We start from the raw sequence: 14593 nt of genomic DNA on the forward strand, positions 1-14593 counted from the left end.
CCACACTCTCAGACAGTGCATCCAGATCCTAACCAACTCGATTGACCCTGTCTCCCGACACTCTCAGACAGTGCAATTCCAGATCCTAACCACTCGATTGACCCTGTCTCCCCACTCTCAGACAGTGCATTCCAGATCCTAAACACTCGATTGACCTTGTCTCCCCCACACTCTCAGACAGTGCATTCCAGATCCTAACCACTCGATTGACCCTGTCTCCACCACACTCTCAGACAGTGCATTCCAGATCCTAACCACTCGATTGACCCTGTCTCCACCAGACTCTCAGACAGTGCATTCCAGACCACCACTCGATTGACCCTGTCTCCCCAACACTCTCAGACAGTGCATTCCAGATCCTAACCACTCGATTGACCCTGTCTCCCCCACACTCCCAGACAGCGCGTTCCAGATCCTAACCACTCGATTGACCCTCTCTCCCCCACACTCTCAGACAGTGCTTTCCAGATCCTAACGACTCGATTGACCCTATCTCCATCACACTCTCAGACAGTTCATTCCAGATCCTAACCACTCGATTGACCCTGTCTCGCCGACACTCTCAGACAGTGCGTTCCAGACCTAACCACTCGATTGACGCTGTCTCCCCCACACTCTCAGACAGTGCGTTCCAGATCCTAACCACTCGATTGTCGCCTTTCTCCCACAATCTCAGACAGTGCGTTCCAGTCCCTAACCACTCGATTGACCCTGTCTCCCCCACATTCTCAGACAGTGCATTCCAGATCCTAACCACTCGATTGACCCTGTCTCCCTCACACTCTCAGACAGTGCATTCCAGATCCTAACCACTCGATTGACCCTGTCTACCCCACACTCTCACAGACAGTGCATTCCAGATCCTAACCACACGATTGACCCTGACTCCCTCACACTCTCAGACAGTGCTTTCAAGATCCTAACCACTCGATTGACCCTGTCTCCAGTACACTCTCAGACAGTGCATTCCAGATTCTAACTATTCGATTGAGCCTGTCTCCCACACACTCTCAGACATGCATTCCAGATCCTAACCACTCGATTGACCCGTCACCCCCACACTCTCAGACAGTGCATTCCACATCCTAACCACTCGATTGACCCTGTCTCCCCGACACTCTCAGACATTGCATTCCAGATCCTAACCACTCGATTGACCCTGTCTCACCCACACTCTCAGACAGTGCATTCCAGAGCCTAACCACTCGATTGACCCTGTCTCACCCACAATCTCAGACAGTGCATTCCTGATCCTAACCACTCGATTGACACAGTCTCCCCCACACTCTCAGACAGTGCTTACCAGATCCTAACCACTCGATTGACCCTGTCTCCCCCACACTCTCAGACAGTGCATTCCAGACCTAGCGACACTCGATTGACCCTGTGTCCCCCACACTCTCAGACAGTGCTTCCGGACCCTAACCACTGGATTGACCCTGTCTCACCCAAACTCTCAGACAGTGCATTCCAGATCCTAACCACTCGATTGACCCTGTCTCCCCCACACTCTCAGACAGTGCATTCCAGACCTTAACCTCTCGATTGACCCTGTCTCCCCGACACTCTCAGACAGTGCATTCCAGAGCCTAACCACTCGACTGACACTGTCTCCACCACACTCTCAGGCAGTGCATTCCAGATCCTAACCACTCGATTGACACTGTCTCCCCCACACTCTCAGACAGTGCATTCCGGATCCGAACCATTCGATTGACCCGACTCCCACACACTCTCAGACAGTCATTCCAGATCCTAACCATTCCATTGACCATGTCTCCACCACACTCTCAGACAGTGCGTTCCAGATCCTCACCACTCAATTGACCCTGTCTCCCTCACACTCTCAGACAGGGCATTACAGATCCTAACCAATCGATTGACCATGTCTTCCCCACACCCTCAGACACTGCATTCCAGATCCTAATCATTCGATTGACCCTTTCTCCTCCATACTCTCAGACAGTGCATTCCAGATCCTAACCACTCGATTGACCCTGTCTCCCCCACAATCTCAGACAGTGCATTCCAGATCCTAAATACTCGATTGACCCTGTCTCCCCCACACTCTCAGGCAATGTGCGCCAGACCTTAACCACTCGATTGACCCTGTCCTCCCCCCACACTCTCAGACAGTGCATTCCAGATCCTAACCACTCGATTGGACCCTGTCTCCCCGACACTCTCAGACAGTGCATTCCTAGATCCTAACCACTCGATTGACCCTTCTCCCCCGACACTTTCAGACAGTGCATTTCAGATCCTAACCACTTGATTGACCCTGTCTCCCCGACACTCTCAGACAGTGCAATTTCAGATCCTAACCACTCATTGGACCCTGTCTCCCCCACTCGCTCAGACAGTTCATTCCAGATCCTAAACACTACGATTGACCTTGTCTCCCCACACTCTCAGACAGTTCATTTCAGATCCTAACCACGCGATTGACCCTGTCTCCACCTCCACTCTCAGCAGCTCATTCCAGATCCTAACCACTCGATTGACCCTGTCTCCACCAGACTCTCTTACAGTGCGTTCCAGACTCCATCCACTCGGTGACGCTGTCTCCACCAACACTCTCAGAGCAGTGCGTTCCACACACTAACAACTACATTGACCCTTTCTCCCCCAGACTCTCAGGACCGTGCATTCGAGATCCTAAAACACTGATTGTGAACCTGTCTCCACCCACTCTGCTCAGACACTTCATTCCAGTCCTAAAACACTCGATTGACCCTGTCACCCCCCAAACTCTCAGGACGTGCATTCCAGGTTCCCTAACCACTCGATTGACCCTGGTCCACCCCCACAATCTCAGACATGTTCATTCCTGATCCTAAACTTCGATTGACCCTGTTCTCCCCCACACTCTCAGGACAGTTCATTCCACATCCTAACCACTCGATTTACCCTATCTCCATTTCCCCTCTCAGACAGGGCATTCCAGATCTTAACCACTCGATTGACACAGTCTCCCCCACATTCTCAGACAGTCCATCCAGATCCAAAGCACTCGATTGATCCTGACTCCCACACACTGTCAGGACAGTGCTTTCAAGATCCTAACCACTCGATTTGACCCTGTCTCCATACACTCTCAGACAGTGTGGTCCAGATCCTAACCACTCGATTGACCCTGTCTCCCCCACACTCTCAGACAGTGCATTCCAGACCCCAACGACTCGATTGACCCTGTCTCCCCCACACTCTCATTCAATGCGTTCCGGACCCTAACCACTGGATTGACCTGTCTCACCCAAACTCTCAGACAGTGCATTCCAAATCCTATACACTCGATTGACCCTGTACACCCCACAATCTCACACAGTTCATTCCATATCCTAAATACTCAATTAACCCTACCCTCCCCCACACTCTCAGGCAATGTGCTCCAGACCCTAAATACTCGATTGTCCCCGTCTCCCCGACACTCTCAAACAGTGCATCCAGATCCTAACCACTTGATTGACCCTGTCTCCTCCACACTCTCAGACAGTGCATTCCAAATCCTATACCACTCGATTGACACTGTCTCCCCCACAATCTCAGACAGTGCGTTCCAGATCCTAACCACTCGATTACCCTGTCTCCCCCACAATCTCAGACAGTGTGTTCCAGATCCTTAACCACTCGATTGACCCTGTCTCCATCACACTCTCAGACAGTGCATTCCAGATCCGAACCACTCGATTGACCCTGTCTCCCCCACACTCTCAGACAGTGCATTCCAGATCCTAACCACTCGATTGACCCTGTCTCCCCCGACACTCTCAGACAGTGCATTCCAGATCCTAACTCCTCGATTGCCCGGTCTCCTCCACACTCTCAGACAGTGCATTCCAGATCCTAACCACTCGATTGACCCTGTCTCCCCCACACTGAGGACAGTGCATTGCAGATCCTAAACACGCGATTGACCCTGTCATCACCAAACTCTCAGACAGTGCATTCCTGTTCCTAACCACTCGATTGACCCTGTTTTACTCCACACTCTCAGACAGTGCGTTCCAGTTCCTAACCAATCGATTGACCATGATTTCCCCACACTCTCAGACAGTGCGTTCCAGATCCTAAAGACTCGATTGACCCTGTCTCAGCCACACTCTCAGACAATGCGTTCCAGACACTTACATCTATATTGACCTCTTTCACCCCAAAACTCTCAGACAGTGCATTCGAGATCCTTAACACTTGATTGACCCTGTCTCCCCCACACTCTCAGACAGTTCATTCCAGATCCTAACCACTCGATTGACACTGTCTCCACGACACTCTCAGACATTGCATTACAGTTCCTAACCACTCGATTGACCCTGTCAACCCCAAATTCTCAGACAGTGCATTCCAGATCCTAACCACTCGATTGACCCTGTCTCCCCCTCACTCTCAGACAGTGCATTCCAGATCCTAACCACTCGATTGACCCTGTTTACTCCACACTCTCAGACGGTGCGTTCCAGTTCCTAACCATCGATTGACCATGATTTCCCCACACTCTCAGACAGTGCCATTCCAGATCCTAACGACTCGATTGACCCTGCCTCCCCCCACAATCTCAGACAGTGCTTTCCTGTTCCTAACCAGTCGATTGACCATGATTTCCCCACACTCTCAGACAGTCCATTCCAGATCCTAAAACACTCGATTGACCCTGTCTCCAGCACACTCTCAGACAGTGCGTTCCAGAAACTTACAACTATATTGGACCCTTTCACCCCAAAACTCTCGGACAGTGCATTCGAGATCCTTAACACTTGATTGACCCTGTCTCCCCCACACTCTCAGACAGTCATTCCAGATCCTAACCACTCGATTGACACTGTCTCCACCACACTCTCAGACATTGCATTACAGTTCCTAACCACTCGATTGACCCTGTCAACCCCAAATTCTCAGACAAGTGCATTCCAGATCCTAACCACTCGATTGACCCTGTCTCCCGCCACACTCTCAGACAGTGCATTCCAGATCCTAACCACTCGATTTGACCCTGTTACTCCAAAACTCTCAGACAGTGCGTTCCAGTTCCTAACCAATCGATTGACCATGATTTCCCCACACTCTCAGACAGTCCATTCCAGATCCTAACGACTCGAGTGACCCATGCTTCCCCCACAATCTCAGACAGTGCATTCCTGTTCCTAACCAGTCGATTGACCCTGTTTTCTCCACACTCTCAGACAGTGCACTCCTGATCCTATCCACTCGATTGACCCTGTGACCCCCAACTATCAGAGAGTGCATTCCAGATCCTAACCATTCGATTGACACTGTCTCCCCCACACTCTCAGACAGTGCATTCCAGATCCTAACCACTCGATTGACCCTGTCTCCCGACACTCTCAGACAGTGCACTCCAGATCCTAACCACTCGATTGACCCTGTCACCCCCACAATCTCAGACAGTTCATTCCTGATCCTAAAAACTCGATTGACCCTGTCTCCCCCACACTCTCAGACAGTTCATTCCACATCCTAACCACTCGATTTACCCTATCTCCACCCACTCTCAGACATGGCATTCCAGATCTTAACCACTCGATTGACACAGTCTCCCCCACATTCTCAGACAGTCCATTCCAGATCCAAAGCACTCGATTGATCCTGACTCCCACACACTGTCAGACAGTGCTTTCAAGATCCTAACCACTCGATTGACCCTGTCTCCAGTACACTCTCAGACAGTGTGTTCCAGATCCTAAGGTATGCGATTGAGCCTGTCTGCCACATTCTCTCAGACTATGCATTCCAGATCCTAACCACTCGATTGACCCTGTCTCCCCCACACTCTCAGACAGTGCATTCCAGACCCCAACGACTCGATTGACCCTGTCTCCCCCACACTCTCATTCAATGCGTTCCGGACCCTAACCACTGGATTGACCCTGTCTCACCCAAACTCTCAGACAGTGCATTCAAATCCTAAACACTCGATGTGACCCTGTCACCCACAATCTCACACAGTTCTATTCCAGATCCTAAATACTCATTAACCCTACCTCCCCCACACTCTCAGGCAATGTGCTCCAGACCCTAAATACTCGATTGTCCCCGTCTCCCCGACACTCTCAAACAGTGCATCCAGATCCTAACCACTTGATTGACCCTGTCTCCTCCACACTCTCAGACAGTGCATTCCAAATCCTAACCACTCGATGACACTGTCTCCCCCACAATCTCAGACAGTGCGTTCCAGATCCTAACCACTCGATTGACCCTGTCTCCCCCACAATCTCAGACAGTGTGTTCCAGATCCTAACCACTCGATTGACCCTGTCTCCATCACACTCTCAGACAGTGCATTCCAGATCCGAACCACTCGATTGACCCTGTCTCCCCCACACTCTCAGACAGTGCATTCCAGATCCTAACCACTCGATTGACCCTGTCCTCCCCCACACTCTCAGACAGTGCATTCCAGATCCCTAACTCCTCGATTGGCCCGGTCTCCTCCACACTCTCAGACAGTGCATTCCAGATCCTAACCACTCGATTGACCCTGTCTCCCCCACACTGAGACAGTGCATTGCAGATCCTAAACACGCGATTGACCCTGTCATCACCAAACTCTCAGACAGTGCATTCCTGTTCCTAACCACTCGATTGACCCTGGTTTACTCCACACTCTCAGACAGTGCGTTCCAGTTCCTAACCAATCGATTGACCATGATTTCCCCACACTCTCAGACAGTGCATTCCAGATCCTAAACACTCGATTGACCCTGTTTACTCCACACTCTCAGACGGTGCGTTCCAGTTCCTAACCAATCGATTGACCATGATTTCCCCACACTCTCAGACAGTCCATTCCAGATCCTAACGACTCGATTGACCCTGCCTCCCCACAATCTCAGACAGTGCTTTCCTGTTCCTAACCATCGATTGACCATGATTTCCCCACACTCTCAGACAGTCCATTCCAGATCCTAAACACTCGATTGACCCTGTCTCCAGCACACTCTCAGACAGTGCGTTCCAGACACTTACAACTATATTGACCCTTTCACCCCAAAACTCTCGGACAGTGCAATCCAGATCCTAAACACTTGATTGAACCTGTCTTCACCACGTTCTCAGACAGTGCATTCCAGATCCTAACCACTCGATTGAAACTGTCTCTACGACATTCTCATACAGACCATTACAGTTCCTAACCACTCGATTGACCCTGTGTCCACCACAATCTCAGACAGTGCATTCCAGATCTTTTCCACTCGATTGACCCTGTCTCCCCCACAATCGCAGACAGTGCATTCCAGATCCTAACCACTCGATTGACCCTGAATCCCCCACACTCTCAGACAGTGCGTTCCACATCCTACCCACTCGATTGACCATGATTCCCCACACTCTCAGACAGTGCCATTCCAGATCCTAACACTCGATTGACCCTGTCCTCCCCCACAATCTCAGACAGTGCTTTCCTGTTCCTAACCAGTCGATTGACCCTGTTCTCCCACACTCTCAGACAGTGCACTTCCTGATCCTATCCACTCGATTGACCCTGTCTCCCCAAACTATCAGACAGTGCATTCCAGATCCTAACCATTCGATTGACACTGTCTCCCCACACTCTCAGACAGTGCATTCCAGATCCTAACCACTCGATTGACCCTGTCTCCCCGACACTCTCAGACAGTGCACTCCAGATCCTAACCACTCGATTGACCCTGTCTCCCCGACACTCTCAGACAGTGCACTCCAGATCCTAATCACTCGATTGACCCTGTCTCCCCCACACTCTCAGACAGTTCATTCCAGATCCTAATCACTCGATTGACCCTGTCTCCACCAGATTCTCAGACATTGCATTCCAGTTTCCTAACCACTCGATTGACCCTGTCACCCCTAAACTCTCAGACTGTTCATTCCAGTTCCTAACCACTCGATTGACCCTGTCAACCCCAAATTCTCAGACAGTGCATTCCAGTTCCTAACCACTTCGATTGAAACTTTTCTCCCCCACACTCTCAGACAGTGCATTCCATATCCTAATGACTCGATTGACACTGTCTCCCCCTTACTGAGACAGTGCATTGCAGATCCTAACACTCGATTGACCCTGTCATCACCAAACTCTCAGACAGTGCATTCCTGTTCCTAACCACTTCGATTGACCCTGTCTCCCCCACACTCTCAGACAGTGCATTCCAGATCCTAACCACTCGATTGACCCTGTCTCCCCGACACTCTCAGACAGTGCAATTTCAGATCCTAACCACTCAATTGACCCTGTCTCCCCCACTCGCTCAGACAGTTCATTCCAGATCCTAAACACACGATTGACCTTGTCTCCCCCACACTCTCAGACAGTTCATTCCAGATCCTAACCACGCGATTGACCCCTGTCTCCACCACACTCTCAGGCAGCTCATTCCAGATCCTAACCACTCGGTTGACCCTGTCTCCACCAGACTCTCTTACAGTGCGTTCCAGACCCCATCCACTCGATTGACGCTGTCTCCCCAACACTCTCAGACAGTCCATTCCAGATCCTAAAGACTCGATTGACCCTGTCACCGCACAATCTCAGACAGTGTATTCCAGGACCCTAACAACTCGATTGACCCTGTCTCCCCCACAATCGCAGTCAATGCATTCCAGACCCTAACCACTCGATTGACCCTGTCTCCCCCACACTCTCAGACAGTGCATTCCAGATCCTAACCACTCGATTATCCCTGTCTCCATCACACTCACAGACAGTTCATTCCAGAACCTAACCACTCGATTGACCCTGTCTCGCCGACACTCTCAGACAATGCGTTCCAGACCCTAACCACTCGATTGACGCTGTCTCCCCCACACTCTCAGACATTGCGTTCCAGATCCTAACCACTCGATTGTCGCCTTTCTCCCCACAATCTCAGACAGTGCGTTCTAGTTCCTAACCACTCGATTGACCCTGTCTCCCCCACATTCTCAGACAGTGCATTCCAGATCCTAACCACTCAATTGACCCTGTCTCCCTCCACTCTCAGACAGTGCATTCCAGATCCTAACCACTCGATTGACCCTGTCTACCCCACACTCTCAGACAGTCCATTCCAGATCCTAAACACACAATTGATCCTGACTCCCTCACACTCTCAGACAGTGCTTTCAAGATCCTAACCAATCGATTGACGCTGTCTCCAGTACACTCTCAGACAGTGCGTTCCAGATTCTAACTATTCGATTGAGCCTGTCTCCCACACTCTCTCAGACTATGCATTCCAGATCCTAACCACTCGATTGACCCGGTCTCCCCCACACTCTCAGAGAGTGCATTCCAGACCCTAAGCACTTGATTGACCCTGTCTCCCCGACACTCTCAGACAGTGCATTCCAGATCCTAACTACTCGATTGACACAGTCTCCCCCACACGCTCAGACAGTGCATTCCAGATCCTAACTACTCGATTGACCCTCTCTCACCCACAATCTCAGACAGTGCATTCCTGATCCTAACCACTCGATTGACACAGTCTCCCCCACATTCTCAGACAGTGCTTACCAGATCCTAACCACTCGATTGACCCTGTCTCCCCCACACTCTCAGAGAGTGCATTCCAGACACCAGCGACTCGATTGACCCTGTGTCCCCCACACTCTCAGTCAATGCGTTCCGGACCCTAAGCACTGGATTGACCCTGTCTCACCCAAACTCTCAGACAGTGCATTCCAGATCCTAACCACTCGATTGACCCGGTCTCCCCCACACTCTCAGAGAGTGCGTTCCAGACCCTAAGCACTTGATTGACCCTGTCTCCCCGACACTCTCAGACAGTGCATCCCTGATCCTAACCACTCGATTGACACAGTCTCCCCCACACTCTCAGACAGTGCTTACCAGATCCTAACCACTCGTTCGACACAGTCTCCCCCACACTCTCAGACAGTCCATTCCAGATCCTAAACACTCGATTGATCCGGACTCCCACACACTGTCAGACAGTCTTTCAAGATGCTAACCATTCGATTGGCCCTGTCTCCAACACACTCTCAGACAGTGAATTCCAGATCCTAACCACTCGATTGACCCTGTCTCCATCACACTCTCAGACAGTTCATTCCAGATTCTAACCAATCAATTGACCCCTGTCTCCCCCACACTCTCAGACAGTGCATTCCAGTTCCTAACCAATCAATTGACCCTGTCTCCTCCACACTCTCAGACAGTGCATTCCAGATCCTAACCATTCGATTGACCCTCTCTCCCCCACATTTTCAGACAGTGCATTCCAGATCCTAAATACTCAATTAACCCTACCTCCCCCACACTCTCAGGCAATGTGCGCCAGACCTTAACCACTCGATTGACCCTGTCTCCCCCACACTCTCAGACAGTGCATTCCAGATCCTAACCACTCGATTGACCCTGTCTCCCCGACACTCTCAGACAGTGCATTCTAGATCCTAAACACTCGATTGACCCTCTCTCCCCGACACTTTCAGACAGTGCATTTCAGATCCTAACCACTTGTTTGACCCTGTCTCCCCGACACTCTCAGACAGTGCAATTTCAGATCCTAACCACTCAATTGACCCTGTCTCCCCCACTCGCTCAGACAGTTCATTCCAGATCCTAAACACACGATTGACCTTGTCTCCCCCACACTCTCAGACAGTTCATTCCAGATCCTAACCACGCGATTGACCCTGTCTCCACCTCACTCTCAGGCAGCTCATTCCAGATCCTAACCACTCGATTGACCCTGTCTCCACCAGACTCTCTTACAGTGCGTTCCAGACCCCATCCACTCGGTGACGCTGTCTCCCCAACACTCTCAGACAGTGCGTTCCACACACTAACAACTACATTGACCCTTTCTCCCCCAAACTCTCAGACAGTGCATTCGAGATCCTAAACACTTGATTGAACCTGTCTCCACCACTCTCTCAGACACTTCATTCCAGATCCTAAACACTCGATTGACCCTGTCACCCCCCAAACTCTCAGACAGTGCATTCCAGTTCCTAACCACTCGATTGACCCTGTCACCCCCACAATCTCAGACAGTTCATTCCTGATCCTAAAAACTCGATTGACCCTGTCTCCCCCACACTCTCAGACAGTTCATTCCACATCCTAACCACTCGATTTACCCTATCTCCACCCACTCTCAGACAGGGCATTCCAGATCTTAACCACTCGATTGACACAGTCTCCCCCACATTCTCAGACAGTCCATTCCAGATCCAAAGCACTCGATTGATCCTGACTCCCACACACTGTCAGACAGTGCTTTCAAGATCCTAACCACTCGATTGACCCTGTCTCCAGTACACTCTCAGACAGTGTGTTCCAGACCCTAACCACTCGATTGACCCTGTCTCCCCCACACTCTCAGACAGTGCATTCCAGACCCCAACGACTCGATTGACCCTGTCTCCCCCACACTCTCATTCAATGCGTTCCGGACCCTAACCACTGGATTGACCCTGTCTCACCCAAACTCTCAGACAGTGCATTCCAAATCCTAAACACTCGATTGACCCTGTCACCCCACAATCTCACACAGTTCATTCCAGATCCTAAATACTCAATTAACCCTACCTCCCCCACACTCTCAGGCAATGTGCTCCAGACCCTAAATACTCGATTGTCCCCGTCTCCCCGACACTCTCAAACAGTGCATCCAGATCCTAACCACTTGATTGACCCTGTCTCCTCCACACTCTCAGACAGTGCATTCCAAATCCTAACCACTCGATTGACACTGTCTCCCCCACAATCTCAGACAGTGCGTTCCAGATCCTAACCACTCGATTGACCCTGTCTCCCCCACAATCTCAGACAGTGTGTTCCAGATCCTAACCACTCGATTGACCCCTGTCTCCATCACACTCTCAGACAGTGCATTCCAGATCCGAACCACTCGATTGACCCTGTCTCCCCCACACTCTCAGACAGTGCATTCCAGATCCTAACCACTCGATTGACCCTGTCTCCCCCACACTCTCAGACAGTGCATTCCAGATCCTAACTCCTCGATTGGCCCGGTCTCCTCCACACTCTCAGACAGTGCATTCCAGATCCTAACCACTCGATTGACCCTGTCTCCCCCACACTGAGACAGTGCATTGCAGATCCTAAACACGCGATTGACCCTGTCATCACCAAACTCTCAGCAGTGCATTCCTGTTCCTAACCACTCGATTGACCCTGTTTACTCCACACTCTCAGACAGTGCGTTCCAGTTCCTAACCAATCGATTGACCATGATTTCCCCACACTCTCAGACAGTCCATTCCAGATCCTAAACACTCGATTGACCCTGTCTCCAGCACACTCACAGACAGTGCGTTCCAGACACTTACATCTATATTGACCCTTTCACCCCAAAACTCTCAGACAGTGCATTCGAGATCCTTAACACTTGATTGACCCTGTCTCCCCCCACACTCTCAGACAGTTCATTCCAGATCCTAACCACTCGATTGACACTGTCTCCACCACACTCTCAGACATTGCATTACAGTTCCTAACCACTCGATTGACCCTGTCAACCCCAAATTCTCAGACAGTGCATTCCAGATCCTAACCACTCGATTGACCCTGTCTCCCCCTCACTCTCAGACAGTGCATTCCAGATCCTAACCACTCGATTGACCCTGTTTACTCCACACTCTCAGACGGTGCGTTCCAGTTCCTAACCAATCGATTGACCATGATTTCCCCACACTCTCAGACAGTCCATTCCAGATCCTAACGACTCGATTGACCCTGCCTCCCCCACAATCTCAGACAGTGCTTTCCTGTTCCTAACCAGTCGATTGACCATGATTTCCCCACACTCTCAGACAGTCCATTCCAGATCCTAAACACTCGATTGACCCTGTCTCCAGCACACTCTCAGACAGTGCGTTCCAGACACTTACAACTATATTGACCCTTTCACCCCAAAACTCTCGGACAGTGCATTCGAGATCCTTAACACTTGATTGACCCTGTCTCCCCCACACTCTCAGACAGTGCATTCCAGATCCTAACCACTCGATTGACCCTGTTTACTCCACACTCTCAGACAGTGCGTTCCAGTTCCTAACCAATCGATTGACCATGATTTCCCCACACTCTCAGACAGTCCATTCCAGATCCTAACGACTCGATTGACCCTGCCTCCCCCACAATCTCAGACAGTGCTTTCCTGTTCCTAACCAGTCGATTGACCCTGTTTTCTCCACACTCTCAGACAGTGCACTCCTGATCCTATCCACTCGATTGACCCTGTGACCCCCAAACTATCAGAGAGTGCATTCCAGATCCTAACCATTCGATTGACACTGTCTCCCCCACACTCTCAGACAGTGCATTCCAGATCCTAACCACTCGATTGACCCTGTCTCCCCGACACTCTCAGACAGTGCACTCCAGATCCTAACCACTCGATTGACCCTGTCTCCCCGACACTCTCAGACAGTGCACTCCAGATCCTAATCACTCGATTGACCCTGTCTCCCCCACACTCTCAGACAGTTCATTCCAGATCCTAATCACTCGATTGACCCTGTCTCCACCAGATTCTCAGACATTGCATTCCAGTTCCTAACCACTCGATTGACCCTGTCACCCCTAAACTCTCAGACTGTTCATTCCAGTTCCTAACCACTCGATTGACCCTGTCAACCCCAAATTCTCAGACAGTGCATTCCAGTTCCTAACCACTCGATTGAAACTTTCTCCCCCACACTCTCAGACAGTGCATTCCATATCCTAATGACTCGATTGACACTGTCTCCCCCTTACTGAGACAGTGCATTGCAGATCCTAAACACTCGATTGACCCTGTCATCACCAAACTCTCAGACAGTGCATTCCTGTTCCTAACCACTCGATTGACCCTGTCTCCCCCACACTCTCAGACAGTGCATTCCAGATCCTAACCACTCGATTGACCCTGTCTCCCCGACACTCTCAGACAGTGCAATTTCAGATCCTAACCACTCAATTGACCCTGTCTCCCCCACTCGCTCAGACAGTTCATTCCAGATCCTAAACACACGATTGACCTTGTCTCCCCCACACTCTCAGACAGTTCATTCCAGATCCTAACCACGCGATTGACCCTGTCTCCACCACACTCTCAGGCAGCTCATTCCAGATCCTAACCACTCGGTTGACCCTGTCTCCACCAGACTCTCTTACAGTGCGTTCCAGACCCCATCCACTCGATTGACGCTGTCTCCCCAACACTCTCAGACAGTCCATTCCAGATCCTAAAGACTCGATTGACCCTGTCACCGCACAATCTCAGACAGTGTATTCCAGACCCTAACAACTCGATTGACCCTGTCTCCCCCACAATCGCAGTCAATGCATTCCAGACCCTAACCACTCGATTGACCCTGTCTCCCCCCACACTCTCAGACAGTGCATTCCAGATCCTAACCACTCGATTATCCCTGTCTCCATCACACTCACAGACAGTTCATTCCAGAACCTAACCACTCGATTGACCCTGTCTCGCCGACACTCTCAGACAATGCGTTCCAGACCCTAACCACTCGATTGACGCTGTCTCCCCCACACTCTCAGACATTGCGTTCCAGATCCTAACCACTCGATTGTCGCCTTTCTCCCCACAATCTCAGACAGTGCGTTCTAGTT

Source organism: Carcharodon carcharias, assembly GCF_017639515.1.
Source record: "Carcharodon carcharias isolate sCarCar2 chromosome 40 unlocalized genomic scaffold, sCarCar2.pri SUPER_40_unloc_1, whole genome shotgun sequence".
NCBI lineage: Eukaryota > Metazoa > Chordata > Chondrichthyes > Lamniformes > Lamnidae > Carcharodon > Carcharodon carcharias.